The sequence below is a fragment of the Oreochromis niloticus genome, unplaced genomic scaffold, assembly GCF_001858045.2.
Source record: "Oreochromis niloticus isolate F11D_XX unplaced genomic scaffold, O_niloticus_UMD_NMBU tig00002012_pilon, whole genome shotgun sequence".
In the NCBI taxonomy this organism is placed as follows: domain Eukaryota; kingdom Metazoa; phylum Chordata; class Actinopteri; order Cichliformes; family Cichlidae; genus Oreochromis; species Oreochromis niloticus.
In genome coordinates, this window is record NW_020327532.1 from 43668 (window position 1) to 51967 (window position 8300).

The 8300-nt window shown below is 42.9% G+C and overlaps 1 long non-coding RNA gene across 1 annotated transcript; it reads right to left on the reverse strand.

Annotated features, from left to right (window-relative positions):
* Nucleotides 1–1689: 1689 nt before the first annotated feature.
* On the reverse strand, nucleotides 1690–4119 carry LOC102082449 (uncharacterized). The gene is made up of 3 exons (XR_002060711.2): nucleotides 4058–4119; nucleotides 2012–2206; nucleotides 1690–1913 (listed from the first exon to the last, which is right to left on the reverse strand). It is a non-coding gene; the product is annotated as an uncharacterized LOC102082449 (long non-coding RNA).
* Nucleotides 4120–8300: the final 4181 nt, after the last annotated feature.

Genomic DNA, 8300 nt, shown 5'->3' on the forward strand with positions numbered 1-8300 from the left:
TCACAACCAGCTCCTCTGCATTTTCAACAAGTCTGAGCTCATTAATGTTCCAAATGTTTGATTTCTCTTCCTTAATGGGATGTTTCTATCATGGCTGAATAAGTGGACATCCGATAGTACTCAGTGTATCAAATGAACTTCCATATTGATCAGATCAATACGTACAGCTCTGATGTCACTAACATCTCCTTGAACTCTTCATTGATGCTGATTTGTGGCCCTCTGTTGGTGAGACGATGAGCTGCATAATGTCAGTTTAATGAGCACAGATGATATGAAGTCTGTATCCCAATTCAGGGTCCGCAGCCTTAAAGTATGCAGCCTCAACGGTCCTCAAGGGCCACGTACTCAAAGACTGCTAAGGCCAGAAGTGCGAGGCTTGTAGGCTTGTGAAATGGGACGGTCTAGCCTCCGTCGCGCTGCCCAGGATGCCTAGCAACCATGATACTAACAGCTGGAAACGTTTCATACAGCATTATTTGACAGAAATGAAGAAGAACATATTATGTTCATTTGTTTCTACTGTCACGGCTGCGGGGGCAGACGTGTGATGAGTGTGAGACAGGATCCAGACGCAGGCACTGGTTTGTAAGTGAGCAAGCTTTTATTTACACAGGTGGCATAAACAGAAATACGGTGAGCAAAGCAAAACCTAAAGGTGACCTAAACTGGGCATAACTAACCAAACGAACCTGAAGGGAAGACTCCGGGAGTCTGAACATTATTATGAACATTATGTACAATCTGTGGCAAGATCTGAAAACTGCTGTTCACAAACGCTGTCCATCTAATCTGACTGAGCTGGAGCTGTTTTGCAAAGAAGAATGGGCAAGGATTTCAGACTGTAGATGTGCAAAGCTGGTAGAGACATACCCTAAAAGACTGGCAGCTGGAATTGCAGCAAAAGGTGGTTCTACAAAGTATTCACTCAGGGGGCTGAATAATTACGCACACCCCACTTTTCAGTTATTTATTTGTAAAAAATGTTTGGAATCATGTATGATTTTCATTCCACTTCTCACGTGTACACCACTTTGTATTGGTCTTTCACCTGGAATTCCAATAAAATTGATTCATGTTTGTGGCTGTAATGTGACAAAATGTGGAAAAGTTCAAGGGGGCCGAATAGTTTTGCAAGCCACTGTATATATATATATATATATATATATATATATATATATATATATATATATATATATATATATATATGTGTGTGTGTGTGTCAGGAGAGATCGTGATGACAGAAAACTGTAAACAACACTCTGAAGTCAAGCTTCTTTTCTTGTTTCTGTGACCTCAGCACACTGACTGACTTGATGTTGCTAAAGATTTTAAAAAGTGGTAATTATAGGGAAGAAACTTCTCTTTTTCATCCATTTAATCAAACATATGATGCCTCAGCTGTCTCAGTCCTATAGCGTTCTGCAAATACAACTAACCTGAGGAGGCTTGGATTTGGCTGCAGGTGCCCCTGTACATCCTTCTCAGCAGCACACATGTGGGTACCATTTAATCACACTTCTTCCTGAGCTTTGCTTCATCACAAGACTAAAGGTGGCATCCCGTGTCACAGTCTTATCATCATCCAACTGGAGAAGAAACATTTACGCGCCTCCTGGTTTTGTTTTCTGATCCTGCAAAAAGACTGAGGACAACAAAGCCCAGAGAACACGAGACACACAATATCCAACATTCAGACTCAAGAGCCTCCATAAATGAAGAGCACCAGGTTGGTCCAGTTATACTAGATATAAGCATGCTTCACATTACTGTGTATGAATAATAATCAAGAGACAAACTTTGAAGATGCAGAGCATGATGTCCCATCATCAGACTGTAAACAAATATCCACCAGGCTTCTTTGTTGGCAGAGGTGATGATTCTCCCATCAGGGATCAGTGGCGTGTATTAACCTGTGATATAAGCAGCAGTCACTGAAATATTACTGTTTCAGGTAAGAAATCTAGCAGATAAAAGCCAGGGTGGGAGGGATCTCTACAAACTGACTTACCTCTGCAAGTGTGAGGTTGTTCCTCCAGCCTCAACAAAAATCTGACTCTCCAGTCACAGACAAACAAAAAACTCCAGCTGGGAGATAGAAAACGCTGTCTGGGTCTTGCTGGATGTTGCTGGTCAGAGTCCACACATTAGCAGAGTGCTGCTTGGTCCCACTGACCCATGTGGACAGCGACTGTGGAGAACTGTTCTGGAAAATGGAAAAGAGAATTAAAATGACAAAAAGCCAAACAGGATTTCCACAAAGACTCTCTTAGAATCAGCAATCAGAAAATCATTGGTTCATATTACAATTAAATATGACCAGGCTCCTTAAATGTAAGCAGTTAAGATCTGATTTGATTTACATACTTCACACAGCACATTTGTCCAGGCTGTCAGGTAAACATAGAATTAATCTCAGGTAACATGACTCAGAGTAGAGATTCAGTAAGAAAGATTGCCAGCTCTAATATTATTACCACACAATCCAAGGACACACCAACAGCTCAGATTTCTAGAACTATTTAAACAAATGTCTTCTGAATATTCAATTCAGGTTCACAGTGGGGGGGGGGATCGTGGAATTTTGTAAATAAAGTCTGCAACACAGAAAGAGCTGTGATCAAGCTATTTATTACTGCGCACAGGAGAGCCAACACACATCAAACATCACAGTTCACAGTCATGTCAGCTCTGCCATAGAAGTCGTGCTCCTACTCCTTTGTGCATTCCAAGGAAGAGGGAGGAAGTTACAAACTGATCATATCACACTTCACGTGTCTCGCTATGAAACCTAACAGATCAATGGTTATGCTGTTTTGTGCCCTTGGCCTTATCAGCACCTGTAAAGGGAGTTGTTTTCTCAAACTGCTGATGCTGAAGTAAGTTCATCTAGTTTTAGAAACTTTCACTGAACAGTCTATAACAGTGTCACAACTAAGCATATGCATAAGCACTTAAATACTTTAAATGAGAATAACAGAAAATTTCTATTACAGAGGCTATAGCCTGTCCCAGTAGTCATAGGTAGAGCACACCTGGACAGGTCACCAGTCTGTCAGAGGACTAAAACAGAGACAGACATCAGAGTAACAAATCTATTTAAAATGAATGTAAGCTTGCTGCAGCTGTATGTATGAACATGTGTTTCTGTGCTCACAGTCCACCTCTCAGGAACCTGCAGTTCATTTTAAGTCTACTTTAAACAGACCTCACAAAAGTCTGATGTGGCTGGATCAGTAGTCTGATTTAAGTATGATACCTTTGGCCAGGGATTAATCTGGTACATCGTTTCACTGCAGTCTTACATATTATCCCCACACCTGAATAAAAAATATTGATATTTACAAATAACAGATTCAGCTGATGCAGCCTGACTCAATCTGATTCCAGATGCTCAGCACACACAGAGACACAGAGGTCCTGTTTAAAGTTTAGTGTTAACCTGAGTCACTGATCATTTACAGTATTACAGAGTCTGGCAGTCTTTGCATGATGTCCACGTCACTGTAAGCTTCTAGCTGACTCTCAGGTGTGACAGGTGTGCCAGCAGGAAAGAGTAATAATAACCTGCATCCTGAGGTTTGTCCTGCAGGATTAAAGGAGCCAGGCTTTGTTCACACAGCTAGGATTGTATTTTACACTGACCCTGGGTCAGTATAAGTATCATACAGTTTAAACGAAGCACTGAAACTTGCACATATTTATTACAGATGCATTGAAGCTAATCGGGATATTTACTGTCAATCTGTGGCTCCGATTAATCACTTTACTGGAAACTTTATTAACTAGTAACTTCATCAGTCATGACAGAAGCTAATATTTCTGTGCTAACATCGTTTAAACAGTAACAGCTTTACTACAATATAAGCTAACGTTTACACCATAACTTTAAGCTAGCACCATAAAGACGGTAAAACACGTAATAATATCTACAAATGCATCTTAAAGCTGTTATATTAGCACTCGGTGTATTACTAACATAAGCACATTAACATTATTGACACTCGCTGACTTTTAATAGTCATTCTATAAATGCCGTCCGTTTAAATGGTCTTACCTGTAACACTGCTGTATCCACCGGATTCCAGCCAGAGTGGATTCTGGAGTCTTCCCACGCTCCAGTTAGTGATCCTCCATCTGGATGGATGATAACAACCTTCTGAACAATCTAGCAGGTGGAGATGGCCCATATCTATCGGACTGATTTCTGCTAATAACGCCCATTGTATGGACTGATAACAGCCGAAGCGGGTGAATAAAGTCACCGTGTCGCTAGCTGTGCCATTACCCAGCATACACCTCTCCCTCCGTAAACCTTACTGGACATAAAAGACGGACTTTCTCATCACTTTCCGGAGTTCAAGTTTTGCAACACGGACCCTCCGTTTGCAGACCCCCCATTCATCTCACCTGAGACGCCTTTGTTCTGGGCCTGTGGAGGCCGCAAACGCCAACGCAGAGGGAGAAGATCTGGCGTTCTGGTTCGACTGAGACGGCGCACTAACAGACCACCGTTACCCAGTTTATTACTGGCTAATGTGCAGTCTCTGGAGAACAAGCTGTGCGAGCTTCGGGCACGGATCTCATTCCAGCGAGAGATGCGGGACTGCTGCGTGATCTGCCTCACAGAAACCTGGCTATCGGACAAGGTACCGGACTCCGCAGTACAACTACCGGGGTTCTCTGTGCACCGCGCGGACAGGTCACAGGAGCTTACTGGGAAAAGCAGAGGCGGTGGTGTGTGTTTCATGATCAACAACAGCTGGTGTGATTATGCGAACGTGCACCCGGTCAAATCCTTCTGCTCACCGGACCTGGAGTACCTGATGATTAAGTGCCGGCCATTCTGGCTACCGAGGGAATTCACAGCAGTGATTATTACGGCTGTTTACATTCCCCCACAAGCCGACACTGACCGAGCACTCAGGGAACTGTACAGCGCGATCAGCAGTGAGGAAACCTCACACCCAGAGGCGGCGTTTATCACGACCGGGGACTTTAATAAGGGTAACCTGAAGAAAGTCTCACCAAAACTACACCAACACATCCATTTCAACACTCGTGGAGACCGGCTTCTTGACCACTGCTACACCTCTTTCCGGGATGCGTACAAAGCCCTCCCCCGCGCCCCATTCGGCCAATCAGATCACCGCTCCATCCTGCTTCTACCCGCCTACAGGCAGAAGCTGAAACAGGAAGCTCCAACCCTGAGGGCGGTGCATCGTTGGTCGGACCAATCGGAGTCTACGCTGCGGGTTTTGATCACGCGGACTGGGAAATGTTTCACGTGGCTGCTAAAGACATTGATGAGTACACAGACTCAGTCTGTGGATTTATCAGAAAATGCGTGGAAGATGTCGTCCCATCCAGAACAGTTAAATCCTTCCCAAATCAAAAACCCTGGATTAACGGAGATGTTCGCACGGCGCTAGCGGCACGGAGCACCGCTTTTGCCTCCGCGAACACATCGGACTACAAACACGCACATTACCAACTCCGGAAGACGATCAAAGCAGCCAAACGTGAGTACAGGGACAGGGTGGAGCAACAGTTTGACAACCCTCGGAGTATGTGGCAGGGACTAAACACAATCACAGACTTTAGAGGGAAAACCAGCACACCGCAGACCACGGCCTCTCTGTGTGAGGATCTAAACGTATTCTACGCTAGATTCGACACAGCGAACACCATGGCTGTGTCCCAATTCAGGGTATGCACGCTTGAAGTACGCATTTCAAGTGCGATTACGTCACCGCCACGCGACGACGGCTGTCCCAATTCAAAGTGTACTTCAAATGCATACTCCAAATGCGCCGTCGATTTCCCCAAATATCAAGCGTGGTCCGGTGCACGCTTCGTGGCCCCATATATCCCACAATTCATAGCGCGGCGGTGGGTGTGGATAATTTTGCCGCAAAATACGGCAGAAGGGAGCGGCCGAAGAGTGAACTGTCAAAAGTAAGTACTGAATATGATGTCACTTATTTATATGCGAATGTTTAAGAACATTAAAACATTACTTTTAGCCACATGTCGGCAAAGTTATGTGACATTAGTGATGTTTGTACTTTCAGCGGTAACTTGGTTTTAAAGCCTTTACTTCTAAATATATATATAGTTGACCTTAATCTTACAGAGAATGTGATGATTTCATGGATAATTAAAGTCAGTCATATATCCACAAACACAACAAGCTGAAAGTCAGTGATGCTGCTCGGTTTGCAGTCCTGAATATGACGGCACAAGCAGGATTCACTGCACTGTTAATGTTAGCTATGTTATATTGCTGCCTCTGTTCGGTGGTGTCGAGCCAAACGGACTTTAACGTGTGTTTGAACGAGCTGACGGTTCACTCGTTAAGCTGAAAGAAAGATGCTTTAATCACAGGAGTCACACATGTGTCCACTGCACCATCTGGAACTCTTCTTGTTTAGCACTCGTAATAAATGGTAAATGGTAAATGGCCTGTATTTATATAGCGCTTTACTAGTCCCTAAGGACCCCAAAGCGCTTTACATATCCAGACATCCACCCATTCACACACACATTCACACACTGGTGATGGCAAGCTACATAGTAGCCACAGCCACCCTGGGGCGCACTGACAGAGGCGAGTAATAACACAAACACTAAATCCTCCTTCTCTTGTGCTGTTTTGTAGCAGTGTGTACACCTGAGACTGTCACCTGTCTGTCTGTCCTGCACTCTCTCTCTGTTTCTTTCTCTCTGATTGTGGAATAAAAGTATGAACATGTGTTTATAAGTTACACTTGTGTTTGAATCCTGCAGCTTATCACACATTTGATTTCCATGTGTGACAACTGCAAGTGTCCAGAGTGAGGACAGACTGAGGGACCCACTGCTGCACATCATCTGTGAGGCTTTGCACCCCTGATGATCCACCAGGACAAACTCAGGAGTGTGTGAGGAAGAGGAGGAGGAAGAGCCAGCAGCAGCTGACAGATGGAGAGAATAGACAGACTGTTCCCTGTTTGTGAAGGACTGCTAGGAAAGTTTGACATAACTAATTGTCTGTCCTGAATCAGTCTTATTAGGTAATGTTCAAATAATGTTATCATTCCAGTGTTTTCAGTGTGGGAGAAAGTACTCAGGGCCTTCAAGTTACACACTATGAAAGGCAGCAACAAGTTTAATGTTCAGAAACCTAAAGTATGTATCAGCAGCAGAATGGAGCTAAAAATAAATGTTTGTTTCAGTTCTATGAAGCTTTGAGTATTTTGGATTAGTAGCACTGCTGTGTTTGTTGCATCATATTGCTGTAATTGTTTATATGCTTTATATATTCTGAGGTAAGTTGATCTATAGTGTTACATCATATTCTATAAGGATGTTATGTGTTTGTTTACTTTCTGCCCAGTTTGACCCATTTAGCAGAAGTCAGCCTGTTTAAGGCTCTGATATCTATTCTGTATGACTTAAAGCAGTTATGACATGGTCTGATTTTCTCACCCAATAAAGGAATATTTCATATATCAGTCTGATCTTCATTCTATCAGAAACAGTTATCACAGCTCGTACATTTTCTTTTTACACATATATGTAAGCATTGAGCCAAATTTAGTAATGCCAACATATTAAAAGAACAATGTTTGTCTCTTATATATAATACATCTGTATATACACTGTCAGAGATACTTGTCTTTGAGTGAAGATTTAAGGTGATAGGAAATATAAATAACTGCTACTTGCATCTTTGACCCAGAGTTCAAGCTCATATATATATATATATATATATATATATATATATATATATATATATATACATAATCTGACAATACATATAGTATTGTCCATATTATATTAACATTACCACAGTGAGATGACTTTAGTCTCATGAACAACATTAGCTAATTGTTATTTACTAACTAATCTTGAAATGACTGTTCAGTACAGGAATGAAGCCCAACTATCATGTTTTACAGTCCTGTGGTCTCAGCCTCAGATACTCAACTAATCAAAGTGATGTCATGACAAAAATGAATGAACAACAAAACATTTTTTCTCCTTCATTTCTGTCACACAAAGCTGTATGAAACATTTCTCGCGGTTAGTATCATGGTTGCTAGGCAACCTGAACAGCGCGACGAAGGCTAGACCGTCCCATTTCACAAGCCTCTCACTTCCGCACTTCCCGTACTTGTAGTACGCACCGTACGTAGTACGCGTAGTGTGCGTACTTCAAGCGTGCAGACCCTGAATTGGGACACAGCCCATGAGACCGGACAGTGTGCGCACCGCGGATGACGTCAGCGCGCACACTGTGTCTGAGGAGGATGTGC